Consider the following 12308-nt stretch of genomic DNA (forward strand, 5'->3'; position numbering starts at 1 on the left):
TCAGAACATTTTCCAAGAAGGGAGGTGATGATATAAAAAGCCATGCGGGAACAGCAGCACTTGCATCTCTATTTGTTTTTTCTTTACCAAAGCTCCCTTGATTTAGATGCACTACCCATACTTATGCAGCTCTGTTCCTCATTCATTTGTTCATTCACTACCAACAAGGGGCAGATTCTCCTGAACAGAATATGTGGGATGAGTGCTGAAATTTCTATTGCATGCATTCACTTGACTGGAAATGTATGCATATGTGCAATATAAAATTTAATGATCATGCTAAATATTTAAGTGTTAGCAAAATGCACCAACACCTGCCTCCTTCCGTATAGTACTTAAGGGCTTACACATCAAGCCATTGCAATTCTTGTGTTTCCTAAAGCATATTTTATAAGTAGTTTTTAATCACAAAGAAAAATTGAGCAATAATCACTTGAGCATTTGAAGAAGCTGGCCATGTTTTGTTGTCATTGAATTTATATAACCATTCCTGGTTTACTTAATGTGACACTAGTAGCAGACCAATTCTCTGTCATGATTTTCACTTTTCTCTTCACAGCCACAAGTGCCTTAGAATAAAGTAGCTTGTTTTATATTAGATGAAATACATACAATTGCACAGAACAATTTAAAAAAGAATCAGTAAATGTCTGTATTAATGTATAGGTGCTAATTGCAATCAGTTACTGAGAATCATCTGCTAAAAGGTAAGTCCTTTCAAGGCTGCTTGATTAAAATATAGTGTTTGCCTGTCCTGTCAACTAGTGTGAAAAATATTTTTTATAACATACATTGCATCTCTTCCAACATTAATTTATCTAGCACTCTGAAGCTGAAATGGTTACTGTAAAAGCAAGTTGAATCTGCTGCTAAAGAGTAATAAGAAATACATTTTTATACAACCAAAGAAAAGTTCTGTCCCAGTAAGTAGAAGAAAGTAGGAAATACTCAGGCACCCAGAGATTGTTGCTGACAAACTTGAAGAACGATGTCACATTTGGAGACTGAGATGACACACTCATTCACAAATTAAGTCGTGTTTAGTAAGGAGTGATAGAAAGTTTAAAGGAGTGTAGTCCTAGGCATTGAAGATATGCAACTTAGGTCTTGTTTCTCTGCTATTACACAGATGGCACTTCCTGCTAATTTAATTACCTCATTTTCCTCCCCATTAATTTTGTGGTGCCTGGGTGTGTTCTGGAAAGAGGCGCACTTCTACCATGAACCCTTGACAGAACTTCTGTAGGCTTCTACTTCAGCCTCTCAGTCACTTTCACTGTGTGCCAATATGATGTAAAGTGTGCAAGGGCATAGCTATTTACAGAGGCAATTCTTTGAGTTCCTTGCTGAAGGTGAAATCCTAAACCATAGAAGTCAGCATTTAACTATTCTCTGATTAACTAACTTGCCCATGACAATCTATTTGTGAGCTGTCTGTTCTGAAAAAACATCATGCTTTTATATTCTCATGCTCTTGCTGATTCAAACTTATACTCAGAAAAGTTTATTTTGCAGCCTTGAAATGCAAAAAATATACTGGACAAATAGTTACAAGTTGAAATGTAACTATAATGTACTATACTGTACTATACTGTAAATGTAACAGTATTAATAATACTGGGGGACTACTACTACTACTACTACTACTACTACTACTACTACTACTACTACTACTACTACTTCTACTAGTGCAAGTTTAAATTTATAAATGCCACTACAGAGGTCATCATTACAGAAGTTTGGCAGTAAAAAGTTAAGGAAATATTCATCTGTAAAACCAAGACAGTAAAATTAATTGAAAAGAAAAAAGAGGGTATGACAAAATTTGTAATTGCAAAATAATAATAATAAAACCCAAGTAATCACACGTCTTTTTTATTTTTTAATGTATTTTTTAATTTGGTACAGTCATAGTAATATTTAAGGCATCAATTTGATAATGTAAATCATACCCTTATATTTTATATGAAGAAAGTATTGTAAAAGAACAAGACACAATACCAAAAGCAATATCTAAAACCACATATACATGTTATTTTACCCTTAGAATGGCTTTGATATCAGTGTTTAGTAAATATATGAGTATTTACTTTGACTTTCCCTGCACCTGTAGGAATGCTGGGATATAGTTGAAACTTTGTTTGCATTAATGAAACAATTTCTGGCATCCACAGCTGTCTTGTGCAATAAGGAAAATGAATATTCTCTAACAAGCTAGAATCCTCTTGTGCTGCTGCTGGTGGTTTCTAATTTTACTACAGGCACAGTTCCTCAATGCTTCAGCTCATTATAGAGACAAATATCGCTCAGTTACAGGTAACTTTTCATTCTAACGTGCTTATGCCACGGATGTCTGTGCTTCAGAGATATTCTGTTTTGCACCTGAAATTACTTTCTGTGCTACAGCTATGAAGTGTGATTAGAAAAAAAGATACTGCAATTTAGATAAACCCCCACTAAATGGCTCAACTGAAACAAAGCTGAAAATGAAGGTATAAATGGCTGAAGTGATTATGACTGTCAAGTTCTCCCAGGTCCTGTTAGAGAATGAAATAGCTGATGGATTATTATTTATCCCTGAATGTGAGTTTTGGGGATTTAATTAAAGATGTTCAATTATATTTTTCAAAGCCTATTTGAGGCTGTGAATCAAGACCTGCAATAACAGAATGTGGTATTGTTAATGGAAAAAATGCCTAACTAGAAACTTCAGAAATGTCCATTTTTTTAAACTGTAATTTGACTGCTTGAATTTTTCCCTTTATACGAGTCAAAGAACAAGATGATGTTAAGAATGTCAGATTTTTTTGTGAAAAGTGAATATTTGCTAGCTATTATAAATACTGCTTTGCTCACTGATCACTGTTGTTACTGTAAAAAAGAAAGTATATAAATGTATCTTAAAATGAAAAGAGAAGATATCCTTACAATACACACATGATCAATGGCTGCAAATAGGATCACAAAAAAGCTATTAGTAAAAGGATAACTTTCCTTATTAATAAAGTTCTTCAACACACATGGAAAGTATAAGCACAGCCATGGGACTCCATTTCAAGAGGAGAATGCACCACATTTTCCAGCAAATTTGAAATAGAAATAAAAATTATTACTATATTTGCAGATCACAAAGGATAGTTTTTAAAGTGTTTATATAACACTAATCAGGGGGAAAAAAAGTGGAATTTAGTTGAAATAAAATGCCAAGCTCTCCTCATCTAGCTTAGCTAAACTAAGATGAAAAAAGACAAGCCAGGCAGCACTCAGTATAAACTGTGATGACCTGATTAGGTGCCAGAGGAGGCTAGGTTAATTATCAGACAGAAAATTAAACCTCCAGCTGCAGCTCATTCAGTAAAAGTTTTCTTTTTGAAAGGTCTACAACTACAAACAAAGGAATAAAACAACATTTTACCTTTAGGGAAATACTGCGACACTGTTCTGTTGTATGAAGAAGAGCATAGAGATTCACTGAGGAGAAAAAAATAAACATTTTATTAAAGTGCCCCATGAGGGACCCTAGTTGAACCATGTATATTTTTTGCGTCAAACAGATAGGCCATTATCATCTTCTATCAGTTTTAAGGAAGTGAGCAAGGCAAGATAGTGTGGCCTGAAAACTGAAGAATCTCTTTTTCCACTGGCTCACACTTTTTCTGTTTCTACTAGGACAGTAGTCAGAATTCACTTTCCCACATAACACATACTTTTTGGAGGGATCAGTGATATAGGGACAAAAGTTTCTGGAGTTTCTCAAGAGACACGGGTATACAATCAAGAATTGATCTCCACCAAGTACTTGCTTTCGTTGAGCAACTGTTATACCTCTGAAAACTCTGTGTCGAGACTACACTACATTGCAGACAAATTTAGTTTAAGAGGTTAATTTAAGATCTGCAAATCTACCTTATCCATTTGAAGGTTGGCTTGGATAAAATGGAACTTGCCTCAGAACTTGAGTTGTGAATTTGGTGCTCAGAACTAGCTGTTTATGTATGAGTGTGCACGTATGTATTTGAAGTAAATAGCTACACACAAATCAGAACAGTTGATAATGATTTTTTAAAAGGAACTCTGTAAAAGATATCTATATAGAGATTCTTGATTGATCCAGTTCAAATTTTATCAACACTTTTGGCTGATGAACATAGTCACAATTGATAATGTTTACCACCATGCACGTGTTGAGTAAATCACCAAAAAACTTTATCATGTATTTTGCATGCCCCTTCAATTATTTTTCTAAGTAAATAATTTGTTTTGAACTTCAGTCTTCTAATATGTAAAAAACTTACACTACAGTTATGTTATTTTGGAAAAAAGAAACGCACAGGGGAGAAATTCCGTATGTATCAAAAGTTTTGAAAAATGTTATGTAGGAATAATTATTTGTTTTAAAACACACAAAGATACTAACAAAATATATTTTATTATATTACTGGAACCAGTTTTCAAAGGAAAAATTAACCATATTGACAAGCTAATGGGAAAAGGGAAAATGCAAATAAGGTTGTTAATATAGTTTTCTTCTGAAAACACTTTTTGCTGGCCTTTATCCGGCAAAATATCCCAATACACCAGGAGTCAAGATTCTTGGGAAAGCAAGGAAGGCACACAAAAAGCTCATCTATCTTGGACCCCAGGGGAGAGGATCTTTAGCATCAAGGATCTGCTTGGTAGAATACTGTGGCATGCAGCCTTGGAGGGAGGAAGGGGTCCAGAAGGATGGTAAATATTCAAGAATCACCTCTACATGCTCAGAAATGGTGCATGCAAACAAAAAGGAAATCAGGCAAAAATACCAGGAGGCCTGCATTAAAAAAAAAAGGAGATTCTGCATAAAGTCAGACACAAAAGTGAAACCTGCAGAGAATGGAAAAAAGGACATGCACTCTAGGAGGAATACAAAGAAACTATCCAAGATTACAGGGATCAGGTTAGGAAAGCTAAAACCCTGATGAAATTAAATCTGGCCAGTGATGGCAACAAGAAAACATTCTAATAGCTAAAAGAATTGGTGATAAAAGTAAGACTAGGCAAAATGGGCGTTCTGTCTGGAAGAAATCTAGAGACCTGTTTACCCACAAGGTGGAGAAGATTGAGGTTCCTAATTACATGTTTGCTTTGGTCTTCACTGTCAAGTGCTCCAGATACTGTGTCAAAAAGACAAAGGCAGGGACTGGAGAATGAAGAGTATCCCATTGTATGATAAGATCAGGTTTGGGACCATCTAGGGAACCTGAAGGTGCATAAGTTCATTGAACCTTGATTAGAGGCCTCTGTAAGTCTTGAGGAAACTGACGTTTGAAGTTGCTATGTTACAGTATAGTTGACATATATGAGAAGTTGTGACAGTCAGATGGATTTCCTACTGCCAGAAAAAGGAGAAAGATAACATCAGTTTTTAAATAGGTGAGAAGGGAAGACCTAAGGAAGTACAGGCTGGAAGTCTCACTTCTGTGCTTGGCATAATTGTGGAACAGATCCTTCTGAAAATTATTCCAAGGTAGATGTAAAATAAAGGGGTGATTGGTGACAGCCAGCCAGGCTTCACTAAGGGTAAATCATGCCTGAAAAACCTGGAAAAGGCAACAGACACAATCTACACGGTACTTGTTCAAAGTGTTTGATTCTGTCCCACACAACACTTAGTTTCTAAATTGGAGAGTCAATTGGGTTTGACAGATAGACCACTCAGTGAACAAGGAATTGGCTGAGTGGTTGCACTTAAAGTCTTGTGTTCAATGGCTTGATGTCCAGATGGATATCAGTGGTGTTCCTCAGGTGCTAGTATTGGGATGGTGCCATTTTACATTTTTATTGGCAACATGGGCAGTGAGATTGAGTACACCTTTGGAAAGTTTGCCAATGACACTGACACACTGAAGGGAAGCGATGCCATTCAGAGGGATTGAGAGGCTTGAGAAAGGCCAAAAGGAGCCACAGGAATCTCAAAAAGGCTAAATGAAAGGTCCTGCACCTGAGTCTGGGCAATCCTAAACACGAATACAAGAAATGGATTGAGAGAAGCGTTAAAGAGAAGGACTCAGGACTGCTGGTTGATGGGAAGCTCAACATAATATATGACAATGGACCAGAAAAACAAAAGAATCTTGGTCTGCATCAGAAGGAACATGGCCAGCTGGTCATGGAGGTGATGCTTTCCTTCTACTCTGCTCTTGTGAGACCTCCACTAGAAGTACTGTCTCCAGCTCTAGAGGTCTCAACACAAGAAGGACATGGACATGCTGTAGAAGATCCAGAGGAGGGCCACAAAGATGACCAAAGGGCTGGAATAGTCTGAAGAACAGCAGGTTCTGGAGAGATGTTACTAGATCCTTCTAGCACTTAAAGGGGCCTACAGAAAAGATGGAGAGGGACTTTTTACAAGGGCATGTACTTTTAGGACAAGAATGAAGGACTTTAAACAGAAAGGAGTTGTATCTAAGTTTGTGATAAGGAAAGAATTCTTCACTATGAGAATTGTGAAATGCTGGAACAGGTCTCCCAGAGAAGCTGTGGAGTCTCCATCCCTGGAAGAGTTCAGGGCCAGGTTGTGTGGTGTTTTTAGCAACCTCAGATAATGAAAGGTGTCCCTGCCCATGGCAGATGGCAGGATGGTTGAACTAACCTATCCTTAAGGATCCCTTCCAACTTGAACCATGCTATTCTAAGTAAAAGCTAAGCAGCATTTCAAGGAAACATTGTTGGGAGCTTTGAATCAGAGAAAGTTTCCATGTCAATTTAAATTAGGTTGATAGGTCTTATTTTTCTTGCATTATGATGTAACATAAAAGAAGAAAACAGGAAGACATGGTAGTCCTGTAAATGCCGTATAAATGAAGAGTTCCAGGATGTGGTTGAGCTTCCCGTGGCTCAAGCCAAATCACTGTTGAATGGGTTGGAATTCCAGCTCTGTATGTGCAGGGGCTGGACAAGTCCTGAGGATCATGGGAAATAAACTAGAAAGGGTGCTGACTTACCAATTTAAATTATATTACTAATGCAACATTTCCATGTGAATTTAAACAACAAAAATTGAGAAAAAAAAGAGTTTGAAAAGCACATTAATAGGAAAATTGTGTTTGTGTTACTTAGGCCAATAATTTAATTTTAATCCATAGAATCACAGAAACATAGAATCATTCAGCTTGGAAAGTCATTTAAGATCATCAAGTCCCGCTACCAGTGTCACCAGTATGTTCCACACACTTAGCCATGCTGTCAAGTGCCATATCTGCATAATTTTTCAATGCATCTAGACTCTACAACTTTCCTGAGTAGTGTATTTCAGAGCTTTACCACTCATTTTGGGAAGACTTGTTATAACTAATGTTAATAACTAATATAAATTTCTTTTGGCACAACTTGAGGCCGTTTCCTCTTATCCCGGGGAAAGAGCCTGACCCCTGCCTTTCTGCAAACTTGTTTGAGGTAGTTGTAGAGATCAATCATATCAGCCTCCTTTCCTCCAGGATCCCTCAGCCATTACTCCCAAGAATTCTGCTCCAGCCCCTTCACCATCTTCATTGTCCTTCTCTGGACTGCTATAGCTATATGGTTAAAATTTTTTGTCAGCAAGTCTTAACTCATAATAAGTTCTTGTCTTATAATAAATTTTGCCAATGACAAGATTTTAAATGTACCTGGAGATAGGTATAAGAAGCAGGTGGAACTGGAAAGCACTACCAACTGTTGTACCAAAGGAAGGTGCTGATAAATAGTAAAATCAGTATCAGGTCCCTCAGTGCCTTTTTACTCCAGGAGTTGTAAGCCTAGGCTCAGGGCCAGCTTAAAGAACAATAAATGAGATTAATGGCAGATAAATGATATAAATGATATCTCATAGATAAATGAGATAAAAGGCATCAATTAATCCAAAAGTAATACAGTTTTGTATTTGTACAGTTTTGACAAAATATTCTGAAGTCCAGTGTGGACTGTTATATAGAGTGGTATTACTAGAATTGTTTCCAAAATCCTTTTTTAGGCCTACCACAAGTTTCGTAATCTGATTTAGATAGCATCAGAAAAAAAATCTTGAATTCAGACCACAATTCAATAAATGATAGATAGATAAGGATCTTAGTTGCTGTGTAAGTTTTTCCGTTTACACACTCTCATGAAATTTCTGATTTAACCTTGCAATAAATGTGAAGAAAAACTCAAGATATTTTCAGCTGAATTTTAATAACCTTTCATGAGTATATATGTATTCTAAATACTGCTAAAAATTCAAACTCAGTGAACTCAAAAAGGTTTTTCAAAAATTAGATAACATGATTATAAATAAATAGCTTTAATTCAAACTGTAAAAGAACAGTTCCAGAGAAGATTAACCATTCTATTATGTATAGACCAGCCATATAGTCATATTAATACAGAGGAGATTAATGCATAGACCTGAGGCTTGTGACTTACCAGAAGAATTTTTAAACTTCTAGGTATAGGGAATTAGGTATAGGAATTTACAGTGGATTCAAAAGCACAGCAAAACAATGCAAAAAATAAAGAAAAAACCTAAATACTAAAGAACAAAACCCAAAAATCCCAAAGGTACAGAAAACACTACATGCTACACCATGCAGCAAATATTTCACAACTTCTTACTCATTATTTAGAGAAATATGAAAGATACATCAATAGAAAAAGTAAGCATGCATAAATTATGGACTTTTTATTATTTTTCTTTTGGAATTTTGGTGAAGCCAACACTAAAAAAACCAACTTAGAATTGGTAAAAACAAGATACTGTTGATGGAAAGAAGCATACAACAAAGACTGATACTGGATCAGATGAAAATCCAAATCAAGTTTAAAACAATATTTGGTAGATATATTCCCCTCATCTTCTTTTAAATGTTTATACTAGAAGGAAGCGCAACACATTCATCCTCTCAAAAACTTTTAGGAGGTTGCATTTTCCTTCTGGTGATTCTAAGAGGATTGCCTTTCCAAAAGACTGAGGTATTTTGATCAGAAAGAAAAAACGTAGCTGAATATTAGTAAACTTACATGATTCATTTATTCCTATTCCAGTTTATCCTTCTATTAATCACCAGTCTCTGGTGGTCATATTAGATCAGTAAGAGATGATTATAAGAGAAGTTATCTCCAATGTGAAAATATTTTGGTTTTTTATGATACTATAATGCAAATAAAATTTAAATCCACAAAATGACCATAGCATAATTTTAAAAGTAGCATAAAAATCATACCTAAATGCTCAAATTAACTATTAAAATGTTCATTATTCTTCTTCAAGATAGAACTCTCAGGAGCACTCAGTAGGAGCTTAATGCTGCTTCACTGAGCATCAGGATGCATCCATGGGAGCAGTGTCAAAGTAGACATGAGCACTCTTGCAAAATCTACTTATTAGAAACTTATTAGAAAATGTTTGGCTGAAACACACATAGTGAACTAAAAGGTCTGTGCTTTGAGAAATGGTTCAAAAACTTTTCAGCCCTAGGGAAGCTTTCTAATCATCTTGTCTGAACTTCTACACAGGACCAAAGAATTTGATTTGTTATTTCCTGTTTCAAGCTATTGTCTTCCAATTAAGGTATATAAATTTATTTTATAAACTTCCCTGTTCTTGGTTGAAAGACTTGTTTCTGATACAGTATGCCTCATTCCTTAGTAAACTCTTCCATGATAGAATTTCCCAAGAGGTCTGCTGATAAGTTGTTTTCATCCAGGTCTTTCTCTGTCAGATTGTTTCTCTAAATCAAAAATTATTGGATTTTTTTCCTGAACACTCCAGATATAAACTTTCTTTACTACAGATAATGCTACAAAATTACTTGCAAAATTTTTTTGTTAGCATTTTGTTATGTTATAACATGTCTTTCATAATATATAAAAATAAAAGTTTTAGTACTGCTACATCATTTCAGATAACACTGTTTTACAAATCTTGCTGGCTTATAGTGTTGTATAATATTATTTCTCATAAAGCATGAGGAGTCTCATGAAAGCCCGAATAATTATTAATGAAGAAACACTGCAAGAAGGAGTTGTTTCTTATTTCACTGATGAGCAGAAACACTCCTGGTGTTTACAGCTATGCCCTCACTGGGTGTTTAAAAACAAAACATAAAAGTTTTTTTTTAGTCCAAGTATTCATGTTTATTTGAAGCTTACATTAATGGAAAATAGAATTCCATTAATTCCAAAAAAAGGCATAAAAAGGTAATTAAAAACTTACTAGTTCAAGCTTCTCTTCTAAAAATGCCAACATTTTCACAATGACAGGTCATAAATTTTTAGAAAGGTGGAAGAGAAATTTAGGTACATCACTAATCAATAATTAGGTAGGCATATCTTGTATAACTCAACTAATCTTTTCATAGGAACATTTCATGAAAATATTGCATGCAAAAATTTCCTTTATGAAGCAAGACTGTTGTAAAGTTAGGGAACCAAATTTAGTAATTTGATTATGTATATATTTTAAAGTAAGCTTTGTCTGAGACAGAGTATCCTATCTAAACTAACTCTGTAATTGGAGAAAAAAAAAATATTTACCTGTTATCCAGATATTCAGAAGCTTGATTATTTTTCTAAAAGTATATCCAGAGATGAACAGGAAATCTTGCAATTAATTATATCAGGCTGTTATCTGTTGAGTAATTATTCAGTATTTCCCAGTATATTATTATGTGCCCTTTGTTATTGAAGATTATTCAAATTTTTATCTGAAGGCAGAATGATGAACTCTCCTATGGAATTCTCTGAGGTTTTTTTTTTGGTAAGATCCTAGATCTTTACAAATATTAAGTAGCAGATCTCCGGAGTAGTCTAATGAGATAAGGCAATGTAAATGGGAAAGTAAGGCAGAGAGCTTATAGGCAAAATTATAAAGAATCAGCTAATTTTGAGTGATTGATTTTTGATGCCCATGGGTTTATTTTTTCCTCACAGAGCTTTATAGCTCTGTATAGGTTCAGAGCAGAGCTGTCACTAAATGCATTTGTCAGATAGATGGCTCACATTTCTGCAATTTACACTGTAAGTGTTTTGTATTGTTAGCCAAAAGATAAGAAATACAGAATTAATCATCCTTTGTGACAAGTGTGATTAAAAGACATCACTATGTAACTGAGTGCTGTCCATGACAAATGATTTGCACACACTGAATCAGTTCAAATTTGGGTTTTACAGCAAACCTTAACTGACTTTTTTTCAAGTTGTGGGGCATTATTTTCCATATATGATATAAGTAATATGTTTAAGAATGTGCTAAACATATATTTACTTGTGACAAAACATGTGAGCCTTCCTTGTATGCCTTTTAATCATGGATGTTTTCCTTCCTGGACTTTCTAACCCTCAAACACTTTCAGAAGTTTTAGACAGAGTTTAGATGCTTAAATTCAATCTGGTGATAAAAAGAAACCAAATCATTTCCCCTTCTTCCAATACAGAAGTAATTTTCTTCAGATTTGCTCTCACTTGAGGTCAAGACTCAATCCCACATTTTAATAGGTACAGAAGCTTTTGCTTTGCTCTAGGAAATAGAGGAAATGAACTTTTCCCTCCTGAAATCCTTACAAGACTCTTAGATCATACTGTGTCTTCTCAAATAACATTTATATATATTTTGACTACTATAGAACTATTTTAGATCCCGTTATAGTCAAATTCCTGTATAACTGGATCCACAATATTACTGTTTCTGTCAAATGATAGTAGTTCCAAATGATAGCGGCAGCAGTAGTTCCATCCAGAGGGTAAGATTTTTAAAATTTTATTTGGAAGCTATAGAGGATTGTTGCATGCAATGGATTAAACAAATACTTTGCGTAGGATGAAACTAGATTTCATCAGGTCATCTAAGTGGACAATTTTACTTCCACAAATTTGGTTCGATGTATGTATTAATTTTGCTGAATAACATTCAGGAACAATGACTGATTGCTATATTAGCATCGTTGAAAATTCATAATAATTCTATGATTTTTCTAGATACTTAAAAAAAACTTAGATATTCTAAAGATAAAATATTCTTTATTTCGGTAAGCAAGCATTTCCTAATGTCAGAAAAAAAAAGAAGAAAAATGTTATTATTTATTTATATATTTATAATCTTTCTGCCTGATTTAAGAGAAACACCAAAATTGTAGACTCTGAATGTGTCAGTATCTATTAAAAGAGAGAAGAGATAAACAAGGGAGTAGGGCTGTACACATTGTCTCACTGTATCTTCAGTGGGTGTGCCTGTTGCATGTTTTAGAATAAGATTACATCCATGATTTCCCTCTTTTGGCCTTATCTGTCTTGCACTGCTTGAAAATTTTTATTGT

General features: G+C 34.8%; 1 protein-coding gene across 18 annotated transcripts in view; it reads right to left on the reverse strand.

The window, feature by feature from the left end:
• The window catches only part of PTPRD (protein tyrosine phosphatase receptor type D), a 1164217-nt gene that overhangs the window by 627958 nt on the left and 523951 nt on the right, over nt 1–12308 (reverse strand). For all 18 annotated transcript variants that reach the window (XM_063180610.1, XM_063180611.1, XM_063180604.1 and 15 more), the window contains one exon: nt 3416–3471. The gene's annotated coding sequence lies outside the window, so the exon portion shown is untranslated. The remainder of the gene's footprint in view (nt 1–3415; nt 3472–12308) is intronic.

This window comes from Melospiza melodia, chromosome Z (assembly GCF_035770615.1).
Source record: "Melospiza melodia melodia isolate bMelMel2 chromosome Z, bMelMel2.pri, whole genome shotgun sequence".
Classification (NCBI taxonomy): Eukaryota; Metazoa; Chordata; class Aves; order Passeriformes; family Passerellidae; genus Melospiza; species Melospiza melodia.